At 36.1% G+C, this 25,037-nt stretch overlaps 1 non-coding gene and 1 pseudogene across 1 annotated transcript; one reads left to right on the top strand and one right to left on the bottom strand.

Annotated features, from left to right (window-relative positions):
- Positions 1-3,346: 3,346 nt before the first annotated feature.
- On the bottom strand, positions 3,347-3,509 carry LOC129623940 (U1 spliceosomal RNA). The gene has a single exon (XR_008700688.1). It is a non-coding gene; the product is annotated as a U1 spliceosomal RNA (small nuclear RNA).
- A 16,057-nt stretch (positions 3,510-19,566) lies between these two features.
- On the top strand, positions 19,567-20,470 carry LOC129622457 (etoposide-induced protein 2.4 homolog; annotated as a pseudogene).
- The last annotated feature ends 4,567 nt before the right edge of the window (positions 20,471-25,037 follow it).

Genomic DNA, 25,037 nt, shown 5'->3' with positions numbered 1-25,037 from the left:
TATCTGCTTCCACAGTGATCATGATTCAATATTTCACACTATGCAGCTTCTGGATAACTCCCTCTACACTCATAAAAGAAAAAACATCTTATTATTATTGAGAAAGTAGTTCTGACCTCATCGGGCTCCTGAAATGGCACCACACTGTAAGATCTGCTGTTGTAAGGGGAAAAAAAAAAATCCCCACATAACATGGGGAAGGGGAAAAGAAACTACAAGAATGATAACTCTAACATTGGAGTCAAAAGGGAATTTAGTTGCTGGGGATACTACTAGGAATGTTAATCAAAATCTGGTGACTCAATCATTATGGGGAATCTGTTACTAATCACCTCTATTACCTAAAGTATATCAAATAAACACTGCAGAGACTTTTAAAGTGAGGGATTTAAACTATATCCTCAAACTCCCTCTGCAACATGAATATTCTATCATTTTGCAAAATCAAGATTTTCTTGGGGTTCTTCCCACTGCCATCCTGAAGATTTTGCATAGCAGTGAAGGATAAATAAAGGAACAGGAATGTGTTTCAGAACATAATTGCCCTGCTCACACTTGAATTGCTGTTACTGAGAAAGCTTCTAAGATGAGCACTGTTCCTTAGGGAGCACAGACCTTTAACAGAAGAGGGGTGAGCATATTTTGAATTAATTATTGGTCCCCAGAATGATAGAATTTAAGCCAGTTAACAACCAGAAGTAGTTACTAAGCCCTTTAACCTGAAAGGATACCAACACAGCAGAGATTTCTCTGGCAGGTACAGTGAAGTAATGGTGCCTGGGATCAACAGGAGTATAATTTGAAGGTTCTGTGGTCATGGTCTCTTTTGATACATGTTTAAACACAGCTTGTACTCAGTTATAAACTGCGCTTGACACAGATGCTGGTTTACCTGAAAATCTTATTCCTTGCAGATATAATTTTGTAACCATTTAGTGTTCTACCAACCACTTATTCCTGTTTGGGGCTCTGTCCAATCAATTCAACTTGATGCTTTGTAAATTATAAATGACAATGCAACTGTATTTCTAATATCTGTTTATAAAATAAGCAGCATATTTCAAGTAATAATGGAACTTTTGTATGTTGTGTGCTTTTTAAAATTCTTGTGGGTGTTCTTTTCCTAATTGTTTTATTTATAAAATATCAAGGGTTCTTTAGCTAGTTTGTCAGATCACTGTTTTTTTCCCCCAAAAATAATGTCTGAAAAATTTGGAATGACTCTAAGTATCATTATGTATTATATAATCAAGTATAATCCTACACTTAGTTGTCTTGGAAAATATAATCCAGTGAAAAAATATCCTTCTAAACCATTTGTCTGTCAATTGTTCTTTCAATAAAAATGGCAAAACTCTTTACAATAAACAATTGAATATATACTTATTCTGTTAATAAACATAAAAAACCACACAATAAGAAACAATGGAAAAGCAGAAAATAGCAAGAAGATAAATGAAAAATGAATTATGCTAAATGTGTAGGCTAATTTCTATAGTATCAAAACTGCTAATTAAACTTACTTTGTAATTATAGTATGATGCATACAACTCAAATCATCATGCTATATATCTTAAGCTTATACACTACTCTATCTCAATTATATTTTTTAAAAATGAAAGGAAAACAAACAAAACAAGCTCTATATGTCTGGTTTCCATATTTTCAGTTTGTTTTATGACTCTAGCTGAGTCAGGCTTTCTTTGGTTTGTCAAATATTTACACAAATTTACTGAATATATTCATAATTGTTCTGCCCTTTGACTTTTTTGGCTATTGTGAATGAGAATTTTCCTTCATAATTTATAAGTAATTATTATGGACATACAGGGAAGATAGTTATTTAGAGAAAAATGAATTATTTTTATTTAGTTATGTCAGTAAACTATCAATTCTAATTTTTCATGCCTGTTTTAGTGCTTCAACATAAGCTATATAAATAAAAAAATAAGAAGTATTTTCCTAAACATAGTTACTTTTGTTGCTTGAATGGGTTATTTTTCTACTTAGCACTTCTGAAACTATGCTAAATAAGAAGGGATTTATAGGTAACGTTTCATTAGAGGCTAATTTTATTTTTTCCCTCCAAAATTTATTTTCTTAAAATTCAGTGTAACATATTAAACTCTACAGAAGGTAATAAATGAATTAAATTCTCACTCCTTCCATTCCCCAGTCATTGACTTCTCTTTCATAGTCACCATTAAACTTTTTATTGTCTTTAAGAATATTTTTATTAGCTTTTTTTTTCACTTCTTCAAATAGGGAAAAAACTGTTCAAATTTAGTCTAGTTCACTCTGATTGCTTTCTATCACTCCATGAATGTTCTAGAGGCAGCCAGATGTGATGTTACCCAGAGGAGCTCTGAACCCAGGCCACAGATTCAAGTCATTTTCTCAATATCCTGTCCAGAGATGATATCTCATCTGTAGTATTCCTCCCCACCTTAGTTGTATGGACAGTTAAATGAATTAGATGTGTTTGTGTGTGTGTGTGTGTGTGTGTGTGTGTTCAGTCGCTCAGTTGTGCCTGACTCTTTGTGATCCTATGGACTGTAGCCTGCCACGCTCCTGTGGGCATGGATTTTCCTAGGCAAGAATACTGGAGTGGGTAGCCATTCCTTTCCCCGGGGGATCTTCCTGACTCAGGGATCAAACCTGCATCTCTTGTGTCTCCTGCATTGGCAGGCAGATTCATTACCACTAAAGTCACACGGGAGGCCCAAATGAATTACATGTACCTTAAATATGAGGCTTAAGTAAATTAATAGATATGTATAGAGATTGCCTGCCAGAGAGTAAGCACTCTAAGAGCTAGCTATATTATCAATCTTCACAAATATTATTGAAGTTGTATTTAATAAGTCTAGATCCCCATCTTATTCTCAATTATTTCCACATACACATATAAATATCTTCTTTCTACTGCTAAATAGGCAACATCTTAGATTACTTTTCCTACCTGGACTACTCACATTATAAATTATTTTTCCAGAAATAGAGTGTGTGTACTCACTAGAGGAGGTGTGCAGGATGAACCTCTGAAGTTTCTAAAGATAATTTTAAATTTTATATTTACTTCGTGTTTAGAAAGTTGGAAAATGAAGACCTTAATATTTGACCAAGGATTGTGACCCTGCTGACCACAAACATCAGGAGAACTCCAATTAGGGAAGGAACACAAGGAAAAAGTGTCCTGAATGGAAATCTCTTGCCACTAAACGGGTTTAATAATGAGACTCATAGAGGAATGTATGCATGATCAAAAGAATTTACATATTGTGTCAACTATTTTTTAAGACCATGTTCCAAAATTGAGGGATGGCTTTCAAATTTTCCCCATCACTAGGTGAAAGTGCAAACACAGTCTCCTGCTAACAGAAGAAATGCAGTTCTGTTTACCATGTTTGTTAAAATTTCAGAGGTTAGCAATTCTGTAGTGCAAGGGATAAGCCTCACCAAGAGAATACCACCTTCTTGATGATGGTATCTCCCCTGCCAGCAAGTATCAAAGTAAATATTGACTAAAGAACGTATTGATCCTACAAGTAATAGAGAATGGAGGGGAAAAGGCCAGACTGAGACTGCTACTCCTGATGTGAGTTCTACCCCAGCCTCATTATTGTTCTTGTTGCTTGGCACTAAGTCATGTCTGACTCTTTGAGGTCTCATGGACTGCAGCATGCCAGGCATCTCTGCCCTCCACTATCCCCCAGAGTTTTCTAAAATTCATGTCAACTGAGTAGATCATGCTATCTAACCATTTTATCCTCTGTTTCCCTCTTGTGCCTTCAATCTTTCTCAATATTATGATCTTTTCCAAAGATGGTCATCTGAATTCAATTGGCCCATTTCTGTCCATTTTAATTCACCAAGAAAAATAAATTTTAGTTCATTTTAGTTCACAAAGAAAAAGAAATGCAAAAAGGAAAATGACTGGCTGAGGAAGCTTTACAAACAGTTGACCAATATATCTACTACTACAAAAGGGCAAGGCTCCCTTTGAAGAATTGGAGCAGCCCTCATAGTCAACAAGAGTCCATAATACGGTACTAGAGTGCAATCTCAAAAATTATCTCAGTTCATTTCCAAGACAAATCATTCAACATCACAGTAATCCAAGTCTATGTCCCAACCACTGATTCTGAAAAAGATGAAGTTGACTGATTCTATGAAGACCTACAACACCAAAAACAGATGTAATTTTCATGATAGAAGACTGGAATGCAAACGTAGGAATTCAAGAGATACCCAGAATAGGCAAGTTAGACCTTGGAGTACAAAATGAAATTGGGAAAAGGCTAATCGTTTTATCAGGAGAATATGCTAGTCATAGCAAACACCCTTTTCCAACAATCCAAGTGAGTACTCTACACATGGACATCACTAGAAGGTCGATACTGAAATCAGATTGATTATGATCTTTGCAGATGAAGAAACAGAGATCTATCCCATGTCTCTCTTTAGTTTATTTATTTATATCACTAAAAGCTTCTTTCACATCATCACAGAAATTTTCCAAACAAATTTTTAAATAAAATTTTGCATTATAGGTTGAAAAGAATATAAAATAAATGTATCAAGTAGTGTCAACTAATTAAAAAAGAAAAGCTCAAAGTTAGAGTTGAGAGTCCAGCTTTATTTAGGGCAAAATGAGGATGGCAGCCCAGGAGATAGTACTTCAGATAGCTCTGAGAAACTGCTCAGAAGAGGCAGGGGGGAAGGTCAGCATATATGTGATTTTAATGAAGGAGGAATACATGCAATCAAGCACATATTTTTCCAGAAGGTTTCTGCTAGTCATGAGAAACAGTTGCCACCATAAAGGATTTTAGTGTTTTTATATATGATGAGATATAAGAGGTATAAGCACTGGGCTCATAAAATTAGCTCCTAAAAATATCTATCTGAAGTCCTGTCCTGCCAGTTTCTCCCTGAGCACAGAGTGCTTCATTTCTGCTCTCCACCCTGAACTCCTTTCAGGCGGTATTGAAGATCAGTAACTGCCACAGCACATGAATTAATTCTTGTAGAGGAAGATGGGAAGTACCAATTGGTAGTTGACAGTAGTGCCATTGAAGTCTTATTTTCATTTAGATCTATAGCCCTTTATGGGCTATCATTTTCAGTAATGACAGATAATAAAGTCACATAGAGAAATTAATTTAACTTAAAACCACACATAGGAGCCATTGCATCACAAAACATCCAATCAATATTTTCAAATTACAAAATAAATGTAATCAAATTTCTCTCACTAAAATTATTGAAGAATATTATGCCAGTGGGCTTCCCTGGTGGCTCAGTGGTAAAGAATTCGCCTGCTAGTGCAGGAGACATGGGCTCAATCCCTGGGTCAGGAAGATCCCTTGGAGGAGGAAATGGCCATCGATTCCTCCTGGGAAATCTCATGGACAGAGGAGCCTGGGTGGGTTACAGTCCATTGGGTTGCAAAAGAGTCGTACAGGACTTAACAACTAAATAAACAAACAACTACAACAACAACAACAACAAAACCCAATTATACTATTAGTCAATATAATAGATATTTTTAAAACTTTGTTTAGTTCTTGTAGTCACATATTGTTCATGCTTTATAACATAAATAACATCACAATTAAGTCAATATATAAAATTTGTAGATAAATACACCAATAAGAAAGATGGATAGCCCATTTTTAGAAATGGAATGATCAGAAAGTTTGAAAAGAGTGTTCTAAACATATTTACACTACCTGGAAAACTGCATCTCTATACATTAAATGATATGGATTCTCATTCCCTTTTCCTATAGTAAAATCTAATATTTCTAAGAGCTACATCTCAAAAGGAAAACTTTAAACTCAGCACCTCCTTGATCATTCCCTGCCAAATTGCTTTCAGAAAATGGAGTATCTAATGAGCAGATGACAGCAGAAGGAAGAGGGGGCATCAACCTTCCACCTGGCTCACACATAAACAACTGTTTCATTTTCTAGAGCTACAGAACCCTAGTTTTTGAGTCTGCAAATGGAAAATGTGATTTACAGTATCCTTGCAGTATGGTGATAGTTTCAAGAGCAGATTTCTGGGCAGCTTCTGAGATAAAACACTCATTTGTTTTGTTTTTCTCTTTTTGAACCTGGTGCCTTTATTAGAGCATCATTCCAATGTTTCAAATTATGTTGATTATCAGCTTTATAGTTTAGCGTTGAGAGCATTTGTGTTTTTGTTGCAGTTATTGTCATGTCTTCAATAGAATTCTAGTAATAAAAAGAGAGAATAAGCAATTGGAGGAAGATAAAGGAATAGAGCACTGGGAATGTATATTAGTGCTTTATTGTTTCCTGTAAACATTTCCAGTATGTTTCTGCAAAGTTAATTGTTCAAAGATATTTTCTTGAAGAAGCTTACCCATATGAGATAATCCTAACTGCATTAAACTAATTAAAAAGTTATCCCAAACTGATTCATCTCAGGTAAGATTCAGAACATAAATGACAAATTTTCCAGTGTAGACCTTTTTCTTTTAACTTTAGAAGTCACCAATGGTAGGGAAAACAATCACATCAGAAAAATCAAGATTTTATATAACACAATTCACCTTTTTAAAAACTCCGTCTTACCTGCTTTAAGAGTTAATAAAGATGAAATATTTATATTTCAATGAGCATTTCTCCCTTCATTCCTTTTAATCTTTAATTTGGTCCTACAGGGTGAAAACTGCTTTGAGCTATGTTACTGATCTCTGAACTTCATAGAAGACTGATATTGCATAATCTCAATCAGAAATCTGCTCCAAATTAAAAAAAAAATTAGAAATATATCCCAGGAGAAAAATCCAAATATCAGACCCAAGTTGGTCTGAAGAGTAATTCAATTAAAATTTGAGTTTTTCAGACATCTGAAACAGAATGGCCTGAGCTATTTATCCATCACTTTCAGGTCCATCCTTAAGCAAAATAAGAAGTTTGTTTTAGGTAGCTTTTAATTTTCTCTTTTGGTGGTTTTTTTTTTTTTTTTTCACCCAAGTGTCCATTCCTTTGCAGATCCCTTTTTAATATAGGTTTTCTCAAAGTGAAAGTGAAGTCACTCAGTCGTGTCTGACTCTTTGTGACCCAGTGGACTGTAGCCTACCAGGCTCCTCCGTTCATGGGATTCTCCAGGCAAGAATACTGGAGTGGGTTGCCATTTCCTTCTCCAGGGGATCTTTCCAACCCAGGGATCAAACCCAGGTCTCCTGCATTGGAGGCAGAAGCTTTAACCTCTGAGCCACCAGGGAAGTTTCTCAAGGAGACACTAATTAGAACCCAGTTCCTCTTGAGAACATCAAATTAGAATTAATTTGGCATGTATTTGGAACCCAGTGTCACAGTGTATTACTTTATTGATGCTATAAAATTTTAATAGGAAGTGAGATTAAAACTCCCAATGATTAACAATACCCTTAAAGTTTCAGTGCTTAAAACTGCCAGTTACAGAGGTACAACCTTAAATCTTCTTTCTCAAATTCTATAATATATTGTTATTTCCCCACAGAAGCATTTTAGGAGAATATTTCAAAGTTGCAAGCTCTATTTCATTTACCCTCAAATCATATACAGCAGCTGACAAAATGTGAACACTCTGAAGTCTAACTACTCAGGTGTAAACCCCAGCCCTGACACTTGCTGGTTATATGAATTTGGGCAAATTGTATTTCAATTCTCTGCACCTCCATAGGCCAACCAAGAAAATTATGCATAGAGCACAGTATCTGTCCTGGAGAAGGAAATGGAAACCCACTGCAGTATTCTTGTCTGGAGAATTCCATGGACAAAAGAGCCTGGCAGGCTACAGTCCATGGGGTCACAAAGAGTTGGACATAACTGAGTGACAATCACTCACTCATAGTATCTGTTCAAAAATTTACTAAGAGAATTGTGAAGTAATTTATGCAAAACATTTAACACAATACCAGCCACATAAAAAACACTCAACAAGTCATGAGCTTTAGAGATCTATTAGAGCTAAAAAAACACACATTTTTTAACTGCTGTATCCCCAGACCTTCACCTAGCCTAGTCACTGGAACAAATGAGAAACTCAATAGCTATTTGTAGAATGAATGAATGAATGAATGCATTGTCTTGTCCAAATGTTTGTTGAAAACAGTAATAAAATTACATGGGATTTTGATTGATTCCTTGTCATGAATCTCTTCCAGATGCTTGAAACATATGGCTGTTCAATAAATATAATTTAACATGCTGAAGCTTATGAAGCCATGAAGAGTTAATAGTCTTTCAGCATGGGTATTCCATTGTTAAATCCTATTACTTTCTCTTTCACCAAGATGTATGTTAGAAAAAATGTAATATTTTTGAAAATTTTATTGAATTTTACACATTATAACTTCATGAAATAAAACTTGTATGTCTAAAGTCTATGAATTATTTTTATGACCCTGGTTAATGGTGGTTTAAGAACACATGCATTTTAACATCACTTGAGTGTACTGTATACAAGTATAGTGTCTTGTCAAGTCAGATAATAATGTTAAGTGGTATTAAAGATTGTATGTTTCATAAACTCCTCTTTGTTTAATTTTTACTTTTATTGGGCTCCCCTGGTGGCTCAGATGGTAATGAATCTGCTTGCAATGCAGGAGATCTTGTTTGATCCCTGGGTTGGGAAGATCCCAGTTCATCCCAAATAGATTTTGCATAATATTTACTTTTACTACTTAAAATTTATTTGGGATGAACTGGATGCATGCCAGCCTGTCACTAAGAATAAACTCATTTTTTTCCAAGCTTATGACATAATTTTTTCATTACATACAAAAATGACTTCATTTGGTAACTGGCCTAACTATCTAAGGAACTCCAAATAGATGACAATAATAATATTAACATTATTCACAAGCAAATATTATCAACTTAAATGATACAACTCTAAAACAGCTTGAATCATAAGGCTAGTTAGATGAAGTACTAGTATCTACTTAGTTTTGGTAGGAAATTGCATGACTTGAGTACCCTTGGTGAGCAATTGAGAATATCTGCTGTTTAAAAAAAAAAAAAAACAAAAAAACTCTAGACTATAATTAGCATGGGTAAATCTTACGACATAAATTTTTGTGCTCCCAATCATCCATAATTATTTCTAAAGATGACGCTGTCCACAGATGTTGCTGGGATTTAATTCTACACCGAATCATACTGGTCAGTCATTTCTTACTGATTAGCCTCCTGAATTTGACAAGAGTAAGCCTGCCTCTCCTTGCTTTCTATTTACCACTAAGTTATATGACTATTTCATTAATCAGAAGCCTTGCATAGCTGCACTCTAGATTTTGACAAAGAACATTTCTGCAATTTCAGCCACCCACATCTTGGAAAGCTTCAGGAAAGACAGACAATGTTAAGGAAGGTTGCTCAAAATAAAGGATGTACATTCTTTTATCTATATATTTCAAATTTTACCTTTAGGGAGAGTTAGGCTAAGGATGTTGCAAATCTGCTCTAAGATATCCTACCTGTTGTTGTTAAGTTGCTTTTTCGGTTTATGTTTAAGAGTGAGGAATATTATAAAGGACAACTTTGCTATGGCTCATTATGCTGTTAACATATCAAGTTTCTGGCACAAAACAAAATTTAAAAATTAAATAATGTATTTCATTATATACTTTATATAAATATATAAATATTTAAAATTGTATATATGTATGTATATGTATGTGTGTGTGTGTATATATATATATATATATTCACTCAATCTTGTCTGACTCTTTGTGAAGCCAGGCTCCTCTATCCTCCACTATGGCCCAGAGTTTGCTCAAATTCATGTCCATTGAATTGGTGATATTATCTAACCATCTCATCTTCTGCTGCCAATTTCTTTTGCCTTCAATCTTCCCAAGCATCAAGGTCTTTTACCTACTGATTACTTAAAAAAACCCCAAATATCTAAACCAGCGTTTGACTTGCTTTTGACACACAACTGATTATGGCCCTAAGTCTTAAAACAAGGATGTCTAAAATTAATCATGATTTTTCCCTCCAAATCTGTTTATCCTTCTAGGTTCCCTAAGTAAAATGTCCTAAGTCCCAAACTAGAAAACCATTCTAAACCAGCAGTCACTTCATTGCCCATATTCAACTAACCACCTAGTTCTGACATCTGCATTTTCTAAACATTTCCCAAATCTACCATCTCTACATTAACCTCAACTGCTACAGCTCAAGGCAGAAGCATTTCTCTCTACCATTATTATAACATCCCCTAAATAGTCTCCTGGTCTCCACTAAAGCTTCTTCTCAATCCATTCTACAGTCTGCAAAATAATGTGATTTCTTCATGTAAAATGAATGAAGGCCTTGTCCTGGATGACAACAAGAGCAGGCCAAGAAAGTGAACCCAAGCCACTAGTAGAATGCACTGATCAACAGAGAATGATAAAAGAGAATTCTGAAGAGTTTGGACCAGATCAAATAATACAGGGCTTTATAGTTAAGGACTTAAGTATTTATTCCCAGAAAGGATTGTGTTAACAAATTTTAACTACTTAAACAACACGACTATTTCCAAAATATATTCAGCTAACAGTGGAGTCCACTTAGTGGCAGTAACCTACAAAGAAAGGTATGAAGCTGTATATTAGAAGGAAAAAAAACAACTATTTAGACAATCTTATTCCTTTAAACTGAATATTCCTTGGAAGAATTAATGCTGAAGCTGAAACTCCAGTACTTTGGCCACCTGGTGCAAAGAACTAACACATTGGAAAAGCCTCTGATGCTGGGAAAGATTGAAGGCATGAGAAGGGGACAATAGGAGATTAAATGGTTGGATGGCATCACTGACCCAATAGACATGAGTTTACGTAAGTTCCAGGAGTTGGTGATGGACAGGGAAGCCTGGCGTGCTGCAGTCCATGGGGTTACAAAGAGTCGGACTCAGCGGAGCAACTGAACTGACTGACTGACTAATACTTTTAAAAATAGTGAATTAAAACACATATATTGAGACGTTGTTCACAAATAACTTTCTGTCAAAGAAGTGATGATCCCAAAATTGTGAAAATATTTGTGTAGATAGATGGAGACCATTTAGATTGCAATTCATTAAATAAATGAGGAGTGTATGGTATCTCATATTATGGTGGTGATGGCTAAAACAGAGTCAAAGGGGTTAATAAAAGAGATATTCATAAAGAGTCACTTCCTTATTATGATCTAAGTTAAAATGGATTGTGTTGTTGTTCAGTTGCTAAGTCATGTCTGACTCTTTGAAACCTCATTGACTGTAGCACACAACTATTCCCTGTCCTTCAGTGTCTCCCAGAGTTTGCTCAAACTCATATCCCTTGAGTAGGTGACACCATCCAACCATCTCGTCTTCTGTCACTCCCTTTTCCTCCTGCCCTCAATCTTTCTCAGCATCAGAGTCTTTTCCAATGAGTTGACTTTTTGCATTATGTGGTCAAATTATTGGAGCTTCAGCTTCAGAAGTAGTCCTTCCAATGAATATTCAGGGTTGATTTCGTTTAGGATTCACTAGTTTGCTCTCCTAGATATCCAAGGGACTCTCAAGAGTTTTCTTCAGCAGCACAATTTGAAAGCATCAATTCTTTGGTGCTCAGCCTTCTTTATGGTCCAACTCTCACATCCCTACATGACTACTGGAAAAACCATAGCTTTAATTATATGTACATTTGTCAGCAAAGTGATGTCTGTATTTTTACTATGCTGACCAGGTTTGTCATAGGTTTTCTTCCAAGGAGGAAGTGTCTTTTAATTTTGTAGCCACAGTCACTATTTGCAGTGATTTTGAAGCCCAAGAAAATAAAATCTGTTATTGTTTCCACTTTTTCCCCATCTATTTGCCATGAAATGATAGGACCAGATGCCATGATCTTAGTTTTTAAATGTTCAGTTTGAGCCAACTTTTTAACTCTCTTCTTTCACTCTCATCAAGAGACTCTTTAGTTCCTCTTCACTTTCTGCCATTAGAATGGTATTATCTGCATATCTGAGGTTCTTGGTATTTCTCCTAGTAATCTTGATTCCAGCTTGTGAGTCATCCAGTCTGGCATTTCCCATGATGCACTCTGCATAGAAGTTAAATACGCAGGGTGACAATACACAGCCTTGACATACTACTTTCCTAATTTTGAATGAGTCAGTTGTTCCATGTCCAATTCTAACTGCTGCTTCTTGCCCCATGTACAAGTTTCTCCAGAGGCAGGAAAGGTGGTCTGACCTCCCCACCTCTTTCAAAAATTTCCACAGTTTGTTGTTATCCACACAGTCAAAGTTTTGGCATAGTCAGTGAAGCAGAAGTATACATTTTTCTAGAATTTTCTTGCTTTTTCTGTGATCCAGCAGCTGTTGGAAATTTGATTTATGGTTCCTCTGCCTTTTCTAAATTTAGCTTTCTCTTCTGGAAGTTCTCAGTTCCTGTGACGCTGAAGCCTAGCTTGAAGGATTTTCAGTATTACCTTGCTAGCATGTGAAGTGAGCACAGCTCTATCATAGTTTTAACACTGTTTGGCATTGCCTTTCTTTGTGATTGGAATGAAAATTGACCTTTTCCAGTTCTGTGGCCACTGCTGAGTTTTGGAAATTTGCTGGCATATTGAGTGCAGCATATAAATGGCATCATTTTTAGGATTTTAAATAACTCAGCTGGAATTCCATCACCTCCACTCATTCATAGCAATACTTCCTAAGGCCATTTTACTTTACGCTCCAGGATGTTTGGCTCCAGGTGAGTGACCATACCATCATGTTTATCTAGGTCTTTAATAACTTTTTTATACTTCTTTTGTATACACCTGCCACCTTTTCTTAATCTCTTCTTCTTCTTTTGTGTCCTTGCCATTTCTTTCATTTATTGGGCCTATCTCTGCATCCAATGTTCCCTTGGTATCTCCAATTTTCTCGAATATATCTCTCATCTTTCCTATTTGTGGGGAGAGAGTAAATTAGCCAAGATGGCATGTTCAGGCTCTGTTGCCACATGTTTTATAAATAATGATCATGTAAGAGCTGAGATCATTTATAGCACTGCACATGTGTGTCAAGAGTTACTAGCTTGGTCACGAGCTACTTTGTGCTGTACATATATAGGAACTTCATCCATAAAGTGAGGGGAATTACTGCTGTGTCATGGCTGTGTCTGCCACGAGAGGAGAGAATATACTGTGAATGCTGCTACAGCTATTTCATCAGCCAGGAGAAAATATTGTTATGGCTACTGTGTCATCCAGGAGAGAGGTTGTGTGTAGTTATGTTGTGTTATGTTACGTCTGCTGCTCCATCTGTTGTGCCAGCGAGAAGAGAATAGATGTGTCTGCAGTTCCTAAGGCTCCTGGCGTCTTCTTCCGGCCTCTTAGCTTGCACCTTGCCTACCCTGGATTCAGCAAATAGTGTGGACAGTGAGATACACCAAAACACCTGGCGTCAAAAACAGGATCAGCAATACACTATTCTATTGATTTCCTCTATTTCTGTACATTGTTCACTTAAGAAGGCCTTCTTAGCTCTCCTTGCTATTCTCTGGAACTCTGCATTCAATTGAGTCTATCTTTCCCTTTCTCCTTTGCCTTTTGCTTCTCTTCTTTTCTCAGCTATTTGTAAGGCCTCCTCGGACGACCATTTCTCCTTCTTGCATTTCCTTTGCTTTGGGGTGGTCTTGATCACCACCTCCTGGATAACGTTACAAACATCTGTCCATAGTTCTTCAGGTCTGTACCAGATCTAACCCCTTGAATCTATTTGTCACCTCCTCTGTATAATCATAAGGGATTTGATTTAGGTCATACCTGAACAGCCTAATGGTTTTCCCTACCAGATTCATTTTAAGCATGAATTTTCCGATAAAGAGCTGCTGATCTGAGCCACAGTCAGCTTCAGGTCTTGTTTTTGCTGAATGTACAGAGCTTCCCCGTCTTTGGGTGCAAAGAATACAATCAATCTGATTTCAGTATTGACCGTCTGGTGATATCCATGTGGTTTAAAATAGATTACAAAAGCTCTGAAATGTTTTCTAGTGATAGTAAACACCACTTTGACACCCAGAGTTCAGGAAGGTTAAGGTTTAATGATTTTGTGCCTTTTAGATTATGGTTATCATACTGCTTTGGGAATCAGAAAATATAAGAAATTGAGAATAAAACTTGAAAAGCTTATAAAATTAACAATAATCTCATAAAAGAATTAGAAAAGTCATCTGAATCTTCAGACTTGTAACAATGAAGAAAGATGTCTAGAAGTCAATCTAGCTAAGCTCTAAGTAACAATTTAAGAGTTTTATAGTAGTAAACAGCCTTATTTCTTCCACAGTCAAGTTTTGGACTTATTGTTCTTGATGATTTTCTTGGATTTTTACTAGCCATTTGTTGTTACAAATGTTCTAATGTGTCAAATTGCATAGAAACTTTAAAATAGTCATGATATTACCCCTTTCTTTAAAATCCCTCTAAAATTTTTCCCATTTGACATAATACACTTATGTTTCTAAAAACTCCAAAAAGTGAAGAAATATGTTTTGATTTGTGAAACAAAATAACAATTCTTATTTCTTCCAAATCTACCTTAATTATTTTATGTTGCTTTGCAATTTTTTATGTTTAATAAATGCACAGTAGATGATTGGAACCCAGAACGGGAGATCTGTTAATATTTTGAACTATATATAAAAAGATATTTTATTAAAATAAATTTATGCTATATTATATAGAAAAAAAACCCCACATGTTATTTTAAAGGACTTTCATATTTACAACCATAAATTTATCAATATTTTACTTTTATTTAAATTTTTATATATTATCTTCTTTTAGTCATTAACCTGATGAGTAAAATAAGCAAGGTTTTTTAAAAAGATTACTTTGTTTATATTTATCATCATATTTGCGGAAATACATCTAAGACATCAAGTCTATAAACTTACCCCTTGTGTATTATTTTGATGAACTGAAAACTGCCTTTTAAGTAAGTTAAAAACTGAAACTATTTCATATCATCTTGTATTCATTATTCTCACTGTAAAAATGGTACACTTCAGGATGGGGAATACATGTATACCTGTGGCGGATTCATTTTGATATTTGGCAAAACTAATACAATTATGTAATGTTTAAAAATAAAATAAAATAAAAAAAGCATATTTAAATATAATTCTCCTGAATTGTTTTCAAAATCATACTTACAGTTTATGATAACACCTTTTCAGAATGCCAGTTAATATTTTAAAAGTTTTTGAGTAACATATTTATAGTTTTACAGAAGTACAAAATTCAAATATTAAGTATATTTCAAATTTCAGCTCTTTATGAAAGAGTGCAGAGATAAATGACATTTCAGTAGCACGCTAGAGGTTTGTCAGTGAACCTTTTCAAACTATTCACATTATTTTCTTATGGCAAAGACATCTCAAAAGAAGTGTGATATGCTCTATGAATACCATCAAACCTCCTTGCTGTCTTACATTCAGCAATCGATGGTAGATTTGCTTTTTATGACAAGATGAATATATTCCAAATGCAGCTGTTTTAAAAGTAGCTGACATTATGAATAAGAAATGGAAAGAAGGGCATTTCCATTGAAACTAATTTTAGGGAACCAGACAGGCATCAGTTTTACTCAGAAGAGTGAAGGATTATCTGAAAATGCCGATATAGATTGTGTTAAAACTACCAGTGTCCCTTTATTAGCCACAGGTTTCTAGGCATGCTAGATTAACTTTAAAATTTTGTTCACAGAAATCTTGGGAATTTTCTTGATCTCATGATGCCTGACAGCTGTATGAGAGCAGGTAAAACAATGCCTCCAACTCCAGTTAGTATAAACTTTGAAAATAGTACACATATATAATATCTACCTGTTCACAACATGTTATTGTTGAGATACCATTTATGCATAATTAATTATCACTGAACATAAAGCTATAGAAGTCAAAGGATGTGCTTTTAGGAGAGTGCAAGGAAGAGTTTATCATGGCTACAAATTCCAGATCAAAGGTGCTGTCCCACAAGATGATGTGGATCCTAAAGATTTTCACCAAATATACTCAAAGGTTTAGAGTAATGCACTTGAGAATAGTATAATAAATAAAAGAATATCTCAGCAGGTAAAGCAATTATATAACATATAATCAAATTTAAGTATTAGAGCTAGCATACAATATCTGAGGTGAAAATATTCTCTGGATAAACCCTATAGTAGAATGGTAAAGACTTAGTGAACTTGAAGATAGATTAACAAAAATTATCCTACCTGAAAAAAGAGATTCAAAAACAATTGAAACATTTGAGAAAAGGTTCAGGGATCCTTATGAGGCAGTAAGAAAAGACTGACAATATGAATATTTGTCAATTGTGTTAGTAACATATATTATACATATACATACATACTGTATATATATAAAGTATAATTGATAGTAAGTCCTAGAAGAAGATAAATTTCCCTGATAGCTCAGTTGGTAAAGAATGCACATGCAATGCTGATTTGATTCCTGAGAGAGAGACAATAGGTCAAATAAAATATTGTATTTAAAGAATATCAGGCAAAATGTTCCCAAATTTAGTGAAATATTTAAATTTAAATAATAATAAACAAAAGAACTTTGCATTCCTTAGATAAACTGCACTTGGTCATGATATTGTTTGCTTTGAAATTCTGATAATTTAAAATATAGATATCTGTGCTTATGACAGACATTAGTCTATTTTTATTTTCCTGTAATGTCTTTAGTGTGATTATCTGAGAAATTCTGACCTTGTTAAGGACAGTTGAAATTTTTCCCCTTCTTATCTGTGTTCATAGTTTTTGTAGAATAAGTATTGCTTCCTTTATAAATATTTTGTAAAATTAGGCAGAGTTTTCCATCAAATCCAGGACTTTTATTTATTAATATGAATTTATTTCTTTAATATATACTACTTATGTATCTATTTTTAATGTGAAATATGATACTCTGTCTTTTGAGAATTTTCTATTTTATAAAAATTATCAAATTTACAGACACTATTTCTGTTTACTCTTTCTATGGTGGAGATAAACTCAATTTTATTTTTAATTTTTATGATCTGTGCTTTTTTTTTCTTGGTTAATGTGGTTAGAGGTTTATCAATTTCATTAGTTATTTTTTTAAAGAACCAGGTTTGATTAATTAATATTCTGTATTGTGCTTTTAATTTTCAGTTTCTGCTGTTATATTTACTATTCCCTTCCTTATTTTTGCCTTGAGTTTAATTTGCTCCTCTTTTCCCAGTTTCTTGATGTGGGACCTTAGATCAATGAATTGAGACCTGCGTGTCTTTGTAACATAAGCCTAAAATGTTATAACTGTTCAGTAATGATGACTTTACCAAATGAAGATATGTTGCATCTTCATTTTCAACCAACTCAAAATATATTCTAATTTTTCTTGTGATTTTATTTTTGAACCATGGTGTATTTAGAAGTGTGTTGTTTTAACTTAAAATATTAATATTTGAGATTTTCCATAAATTTATCTGTTATCAATATTTAGATTAATCTGTTTTAATCTGGAGAAAAACACTTCATATAATTTAATTTTTTCAACTTGCTAAGCTTTGTTTTATGACTCAGAAAAATGTTCTGTTTGTGAATGTTCCAGGTGAACATATTTTAAAATGCATATTTGGCTGCTGTGGGTGGAGTGTTCTGTACATGTTAACTGATAAGTCATTAGGGTTGTTCAGGGCTTCTATATATATAATTGCACTGATTTTCTATGTACTAGTTCTACTGTTATTCTAGTAATTACTGAAAGGTAATGTTAAACAGGAAGTTAGGCATGAGCAAGGAGGGGTGGCCTAGCTAAAAAAGATTCAAGCTGATCTCTAAACCCCACCCCAGACATGCCCCAACGTGGCCCAGAAGAGCTCACAGATATGCTACAAAATATGCATAGAGATGGGTCCAACTCTGACGTTTGTGCCCCAGATGCACAGTGGATGCAAATAACTACAGGGGCTTCTCCAACTCCCGCATATGCACACTTGATGCACAGCTGTGTCCTCAGGTGACCTTAGGCAGCAGGGAGCCAATTAAAGGTCCATAAATATCTATACATGCATACATCTGATTATAACAGATTGAATTATGGGAAAGACATGTACAGTAGAGCTGTGGTTATGTAACTTGCAGAAAAAGTGAAAGTCGCTCAGTCCTGTCCTACTCTTTGCGACCCCATGGACTTACAGTCCATGGAATTCTCTACTCACAGGAGTGGGTAACCTTTCCCTTCTCCTGGAGATCTTCCCGACACAGAGATTGAACCCAGGTCTCCAGCATTGCAGGCAGATTATTTACCAACTGAGCTACAAGGGAATTCCAAGATTACTGGAATGGGTAGCCTATCCCTTCTCCAGCGGATCCTCCCTACCCAGGAATCAAACTGGGGTCTTCTTCATTACAGACTGTCAATCAAAACTCTCAGTCCACGCCCACCTGGATGAACATCTAAAAGCCCTGTCTTGACAAACCTGCATACCTCATCATTCTGGCGCCAGAGGCTCTCTTGGCTTGGTCCACCTCTCTGCTGAGGTGTTCTTTATGTTCTTCCTTCAATAAACCAGGGTCCAGTGCCTCTCTTGGCTTGGTCCATCTCTCCCTTGAGCTGTTTTTCCAGTTGTTTCTTCAATAATCTTGTTTTTGCCATGGGTAAGACTTCAGATTACTCTTTGCATCCTTACCAAGAACAAAGGCCCACAGGGGAGGGTTCTTTTCAATGCTCCCTATATCCACTAATAAGTAACACACACACACACACACACACACACACATATATATGTAATATATATAACACGTATATGCATATATCATGATGAATTTGTCTATTTTGCTTTGCATTCTTTCAGTTTTGCAATTTTGGGAATTTTTTCTTAGTTGCTTTCACTTTTAATGTTGTTATATATTCATTGGAAATTGATTTCTTTATCCTTGAATAACAATCTTCTGGACCTAGTACTTTTTGTATTAAAATCTGTTTATTCCCATATTAATATAAATATTCCAGCTTTTTAAAAAAGTAGATTGGATTTTTCCATCATTTCAGTTTAACTCATGTATATCTTTATAATTAAAGTGGGTTTCTTATAAATAGCATATAGGTGGATTTTTTTCCACTTTGAAAATCTTTACCTTTTATTGCTGTGTTTAGACAGTACACCTTAATGGAGTCATTGAGGCTCTTGATTAAAATTTATCTAACTGCTAGTTGTTTTTCTGTTAGTTGCATCAGATTTTGTCTTTTGTGTTCTTTTGGACTGATTATTTTTAATTACTTTTTTCTCCACAGTTGGCTTAATTTTTTTCTCTTTTAAAAATTGTAGGGGCCCCATGTGGTCTGGGCATGCCAAATGGAGATGATAGTGGCCTGAATGGAAGCCAGAGTACCAGTACAGAATGATGCTGAGGAGCCTAGTGGACCTTTGGTGGCCAAGGGCAGGGCTGGAGAAGAGTCTGGCCCAGTAGAACCATAGCAGCAAAACTGCCAAGTCCTTCATGATGAAAGATTTGGAGACACTTCTATCTCCTTTGTATAGTTGATAGTTTGGCTGGTGAAGAGATGGCTGACGGTGTCAAAACCTTCCTGCAGGGCCTTCCCAGGGGAATCAAAGACTCCATCTGGGGAATTTCTATTAATACCATCTCAAAGCTAGATGCTTGAATTCAGCAAGAGAGAGAGGAACAGTGGAAAAAGAACAAGCAGGATCCTGGCTCAGAGGAGAGTCCAGAGTACAGTAAGGAAGCAGGAGTGTGAACCTGTATTGTCAGTAGAAATTTTCAATGCTGTACTTAGAATGGTGGCATTGTTCTGGTTCAGTCTCCTCTTGTTTTATCGAGTGTTTGTTACTGTGCTTCAGTCATTAATGACCCAAATTACTGGTGAGCCATCACGACATGGGGACGTTTGTTTGCAGTTGGAATGCTTCCTCACATCAAATTTCATTGTTGTTTGGGTGCTCCTCCTGTTTGTGTTTAGCAAAGCTGTGAACCCTATTCTGTTTCAGGACATTATTGAGCTGGCATTTGAGATATCAGAGAGGAAGCCTCACCCATTCCCTAGCATTAGCTGAATAATAGCTGATATGCTCTTTAACCTTGTGCTGCGGGCTCTCTTCCTTCTCCAGAGGATGTTTGTGAGTCTCTTTCCCATCCATCTTGCTTGTCAGCTGGTTGGCCTCCTGTATATATCTCTTCTCTACTCACTACACTTCTTCAAATATCATTGGTTCAATAAAGGAACTGAAATACACCAGCGGTTGTCAAACATAAAAAAAAATGGGCTTTACTACTTTGGATTCAGTTTGCCCTTGGTTTTCTCACAGCGATGAAGTCCTCCTACACAATCAATGGATGCTTCTTGTCTGTCCTCTTTCTTTTATTCATTATCAGCACCAATGAAGCAAAGATCTCTGCAAAAGTATATCTTTTCCAATTGCACCTCTTCTCCTTGGTGGTCTTCTTAAGCAACAGAGTCCTGCATAAGATGGTCTACCTGCAGTCTGCCCTCAGTAGCTCCACTTCTGCAGAGAAGTTCCCCTCACCTCACCCATCTCCTGCAAATTCAGGGACCTGCTGCTGGTCCCTGGAGTCATCTGACATCCAGTGGAGATGGGTGGGACAGGAAGGACTCCGTGGCAGTTCTTTACCTTGTTCACCTCCCCAACCAGGGAAGGCAGGACCCACTGTGCCAAGGGCCCTGTGCACATTCCAGTCTCTCTGAAGAATGGGGATTTTTGTCTCTGGTGCAGGTAAGGCAGCATCTCCCTGCATGGATTTTAAACACCAGTGAAAAGTGAAAGGACCACAAGTTTTTCTGCAGCTCTTTTCTAGCATCTGCCAGCCACACACCTGGACTGATTTCAGGACTTTTCCTCCCTGTGCCATTTAACCTCTCACTTGTCCTTCCTGTTTTCAACCACCCTTGAATAAATGAACTTTTGTAATTCTAGCCATTGTATTCTGTGGACCTGTTACTTTTGTCTTCTGCGAAGCACATATATTGGATGTGGGAGGTAAAAGAGACTGCTGCTTCAGATCACTCCCTTTATAGCCATCACTGTCTTGTTTTCTGTAACTTGGGTTAGATTTTGATTTCTTGCTCCACTGCAAAAAAAAAAAGAGAGAGAGAGAGAGAGAGAGAGAGAGACTGAGGAGATTGCACAGTATTAAAGATCTCACAGTCAGATTTGCTGGGTTTTGAGGAGTGATTTTCCTTCTTTGCCTCAAAAGAGAAAAAGACTTTTCCCCCACCCCCAGTTGTACATTTAAAGGCCCTCCAACTGTAAAAGTGAAGAGTGAAAGTGTTAGTCTCTAAGCCGTGTCTGACTCTTTGCAACCCCATAGACTGTGGCCAACCAGGATCCTCTGTCTATGGAATTTTCCAGCCTAGAATACTGGAGTGAGTAGCCATTCCCTTCTTCAGAGGATCTTCCTGACCCAGGGATTGAACCTACGTCTCCAGCATTGCAGGTGGATTCTTTACTGCAAATAGAAGCAAATGTAATTTTAATTACATTTCCAAAATCTTTTTTGCCTTATGTTGTTGTTCAGTCACTAAATTGTGTCTGACTCTTTGCAACCCCATGGACTGCAGCACATCAGGCTTCCCTGTCCTTTACTATCTCCCTGAGTTTGCTCAGACTCATGTCAGCTGAGTTGGGGATGCCATCCAACCATCTCATCTGTCACCACTTTTCCCTCCTGCCCTCTATCTTTCACAGCATCAGGGTTTTTCCCTAATGAGTCAGGTGGCTGAAGTATTGGAGCTTCAGATTTAGCATCAGTCCTTCCAATGAATATTCAGGATTGATTTCCTTTAGGATTGACTGGTTTGATTTCCTTGCAGCCTAAGGGACTCTCAAGAGTCTTCTTCAGCATCACAGCTTGAAATCATCAGTTCCAGAGCACTCAGCCTTCTTTATGTGCAACTCTCACATCCATACCTGACTACTGAAACACCATAGCTTTGCCTATGTGGACCTTTGTCTTCAAAGTGATGTCTCTGATTTTTACCATGCTGACTAGTTTTGTCATAGATTTTCTTCCAAGGAGCAAGCATCTTTTAATTTTATGGCTGCAGTCACCATCCACAGTAATTTTGGAGCACAAGAAAATAAAATCTGTCACTGTTTTCCACTCCCCACCACCTCCCCGCCCCATATATTTACCATGAAGTAATGAGACCAGATGCCACGATCTTTGTTTTTTGAATGTTGAGTTTTAAGCCTGTTTTTTCACTCTTCTCTTTTACCCTCATCAAGAGGCTTTTTAGTTCATCTTCACTTTCTGCCATTAGAGTGGTATCATCTGTATATCTTAAGTTTGTTATATTTCTGCCACAAATCTTGATTCCAGCTTGTGATTCATCCATCTTGGCATTTTGCAGGGTGTACTCTGCATATAAGTTAAATAAGCAGTGTGACAGTATACAGCCTTGACCTACTCCTTTCCCAGTTTTTTTCCATGTAAAGTAACATAATTAAGCAAGTAAAATCCATGTTTACAAGTCTTGCTCACATTCAAGCAGTGAGAATTACTCAAGATTTGTCAACTAGTGGACAGAAATATGACATTTTCTTAGAATTAGTTCTATAGAGAATCTCACTATTGCATAATCTTATTTCTGTCTTCCCATCATTTCAGTTTTTTTTTTTTTTTTTCTATTTTGGACTTTTTTCTCAACTGAGAAAACTCCTGTAGAGAGTAAATAGTCATTGCTGTTTATATTTACTCCAGGGCAGAAAATTTCTATGTAATACTAATCTCTCAAAGTAATCATTATCTCCTAAATTTCTCAATAACAATGACACTGGGTTAGTAATTCCACAGGATGATCTATATAGTATCCAGATCCTAAATATATCATCTCAACAATGATTTTGGACAAATATCTTTTATTAGTTTCTTCGTGGTATAGTAATTGAGTACCACAAACTAGGTAGCTTAAACAACATAAGTCTGTCACATAGTCCTAGAGACTAGGATCTCAAAATCAAAATGTCAGCAGTGTTTTTTCTCTCTGAGGGCTGTGAGGGAAAAACCTATTCTATGCCTCTTCTTTACTTTGTGGTAGCCTCAGGCATTTGTTGCCTTATAGATGATGTTTCCCCTGTGTATTCATGTTATTTTCCTTCTCTGTATGCCTCTGTGTCCAAAATCACACTTTCCATAAGAAACCAGTCATAAAGGATTAAGGCCCACTATACTGATCTAATTCTGAGTTAATTACTGCTATAAAGACCCTGCTGCTACTAAGTCGCTTCAGTTGTGTCCGACTCTGTGCGAACCCATAGATGGCAGCCCACGAGGCTCCCCCGTCCCTGGGATTCTCCAGGCAAGAACTCTAGAGTGGGTTGGCATTTCCTTCTCCAATAAAGACCCTATCTCTAGATAAGATGACATTCTGAGATACCTGGCATTAAGATCACAATTTTTTTTTTCAGGGGTAGACATAATTCAACCTATAAATACATATCTTCATGGTATTTTGGGAGAAATTTCTACTTGTGTGAAAATAAATAAAATGAGGAATGCCTCAGTTCAGTTCAGTTCAGTCACTCAGTCGTGTCCAACTCTTTGCGACCCCATGAATCGCAGCACGCCAGGCCTCCCTGTCCATCACCAACTCCCGGAGTTCACCCAGACTCACGTCCATCGAGTCAGTGATGCCATTCAGCCATCTCATCCTCTGTCGTCCCCTTCTCCTCCTGCCCCCAATCCCTCCCAGCATCAGAGTCTTTTCCAATGAGTCAACTCTTCGCATGAGGTGGCCAAAGTTCTGGAGTTTCAGCTTTAGCATCATTCCTTCCAAAGAAATCCCAGGGCTGATCTCCTTCACAATGGACTGGTTGGATCTCCTTGCAGTCCAAGGGACTCTCAAGAGTCTTCTCCAACACCACCATTCAAAAGCATCAATTCTTCCGTGCTCAGCCTTCTTCACAGTCCAACTCTCACATCCATACATGACCACAGGAAAAACCATAGCCTTGACTAGATGAACCTTTGTTGGCAAAATAATGTCTCTGCTTTTGAATATGCTATCCAGGTTGGTCATAACTTTCCTTCCAAGGAGTAAGCGTCTTTTATTTCATGGCTGCAGTAACCATCTGCAGTGATTTTGGAGCCCAAACCTAGTTAGTCTTAAAATGCAAAACTGGCACCATAACATAAAATTCAATTTACAAAACTTGCATTAATATTAATGTTCAACAGTTTGTTCTCTCTCTCCTTTTTTTTTTTTTCTTTTGGTTTCATAGTGCAAAGAATCATCAACTGGTATTGGTGAAACAGAAAAATAAAACAAAACCAAGACATAACAAAAAATTTCAAGTTGTTTAGCAACATCAAGTTGATTTTAAATAATTTTAGCATACAAAGGAAAACAAAATTTTCACTGTCATCTTAAATATTTACATTACAACATCTATGATAAAACCAATTTTAATACATACATACAAGCATTTAAATATATTTGACTCTCAAATGTTAAAATTTGAAGAAAATGTCAAGCTTTTTATTGTTCTGAATAGACAGTTTCTTTATATAACAAACACGCCAGTTTCTTAAATAGACTGTGTAAGTACTGATAGACCAAACTTTAGTAGATTCACAACAATATTCTTGCTTCTCAGGAAATAATATTCTTTACCTGATAAGATTTGACCATTTCTCAGATAAGGAAAACTTTCCATTCATATGGTTTCAGTTGAAAATTTCTGAAGAATTTAGTCTAATATATTTCTAGTCTGAGTCCTATACCTGGAGTGTTTTTCAGCTCCCAGGCTCATATTGCTATAAATGTCCTTTTGTTACTTTACCCTATGGGAAGATGTTCCTCTCAAAGCATTAATAACTAACCTTCTTATCTAACACAGTAAAAGGAAAATCACAAAAAGAAACATGTAAAATTTATTTCTCATCATTTTATCCCCTGAAATATATATATAATATTCTTGTTCCATTCTGACTAGGTGGCATCACTCAGAGACAACTTTGAGTTGAAGTTGAGTTTACCAGCTTAATTGATTTCTT

This window comes from Bubalus kerabau, chromosome 11 (assembly GCF_029407905.1).
Source record: "Bubalus kerabau isolate K-KA32 ecotype Philippines breed swamp buffalo chromosome 11, PCC_UOA_SB_1v2, whole genome shotgun sequence".
Taxonomy (NCBI): domain Eukaryota; kingdom Metazoa; phylum Chordata; class Mammalia; order Artiodactyla; family Bovidae; genus Bubalus; species Bubalus kerabau.
This window is presented reverse-complemented; position numbering and strand designations above follow the sequence as displayed.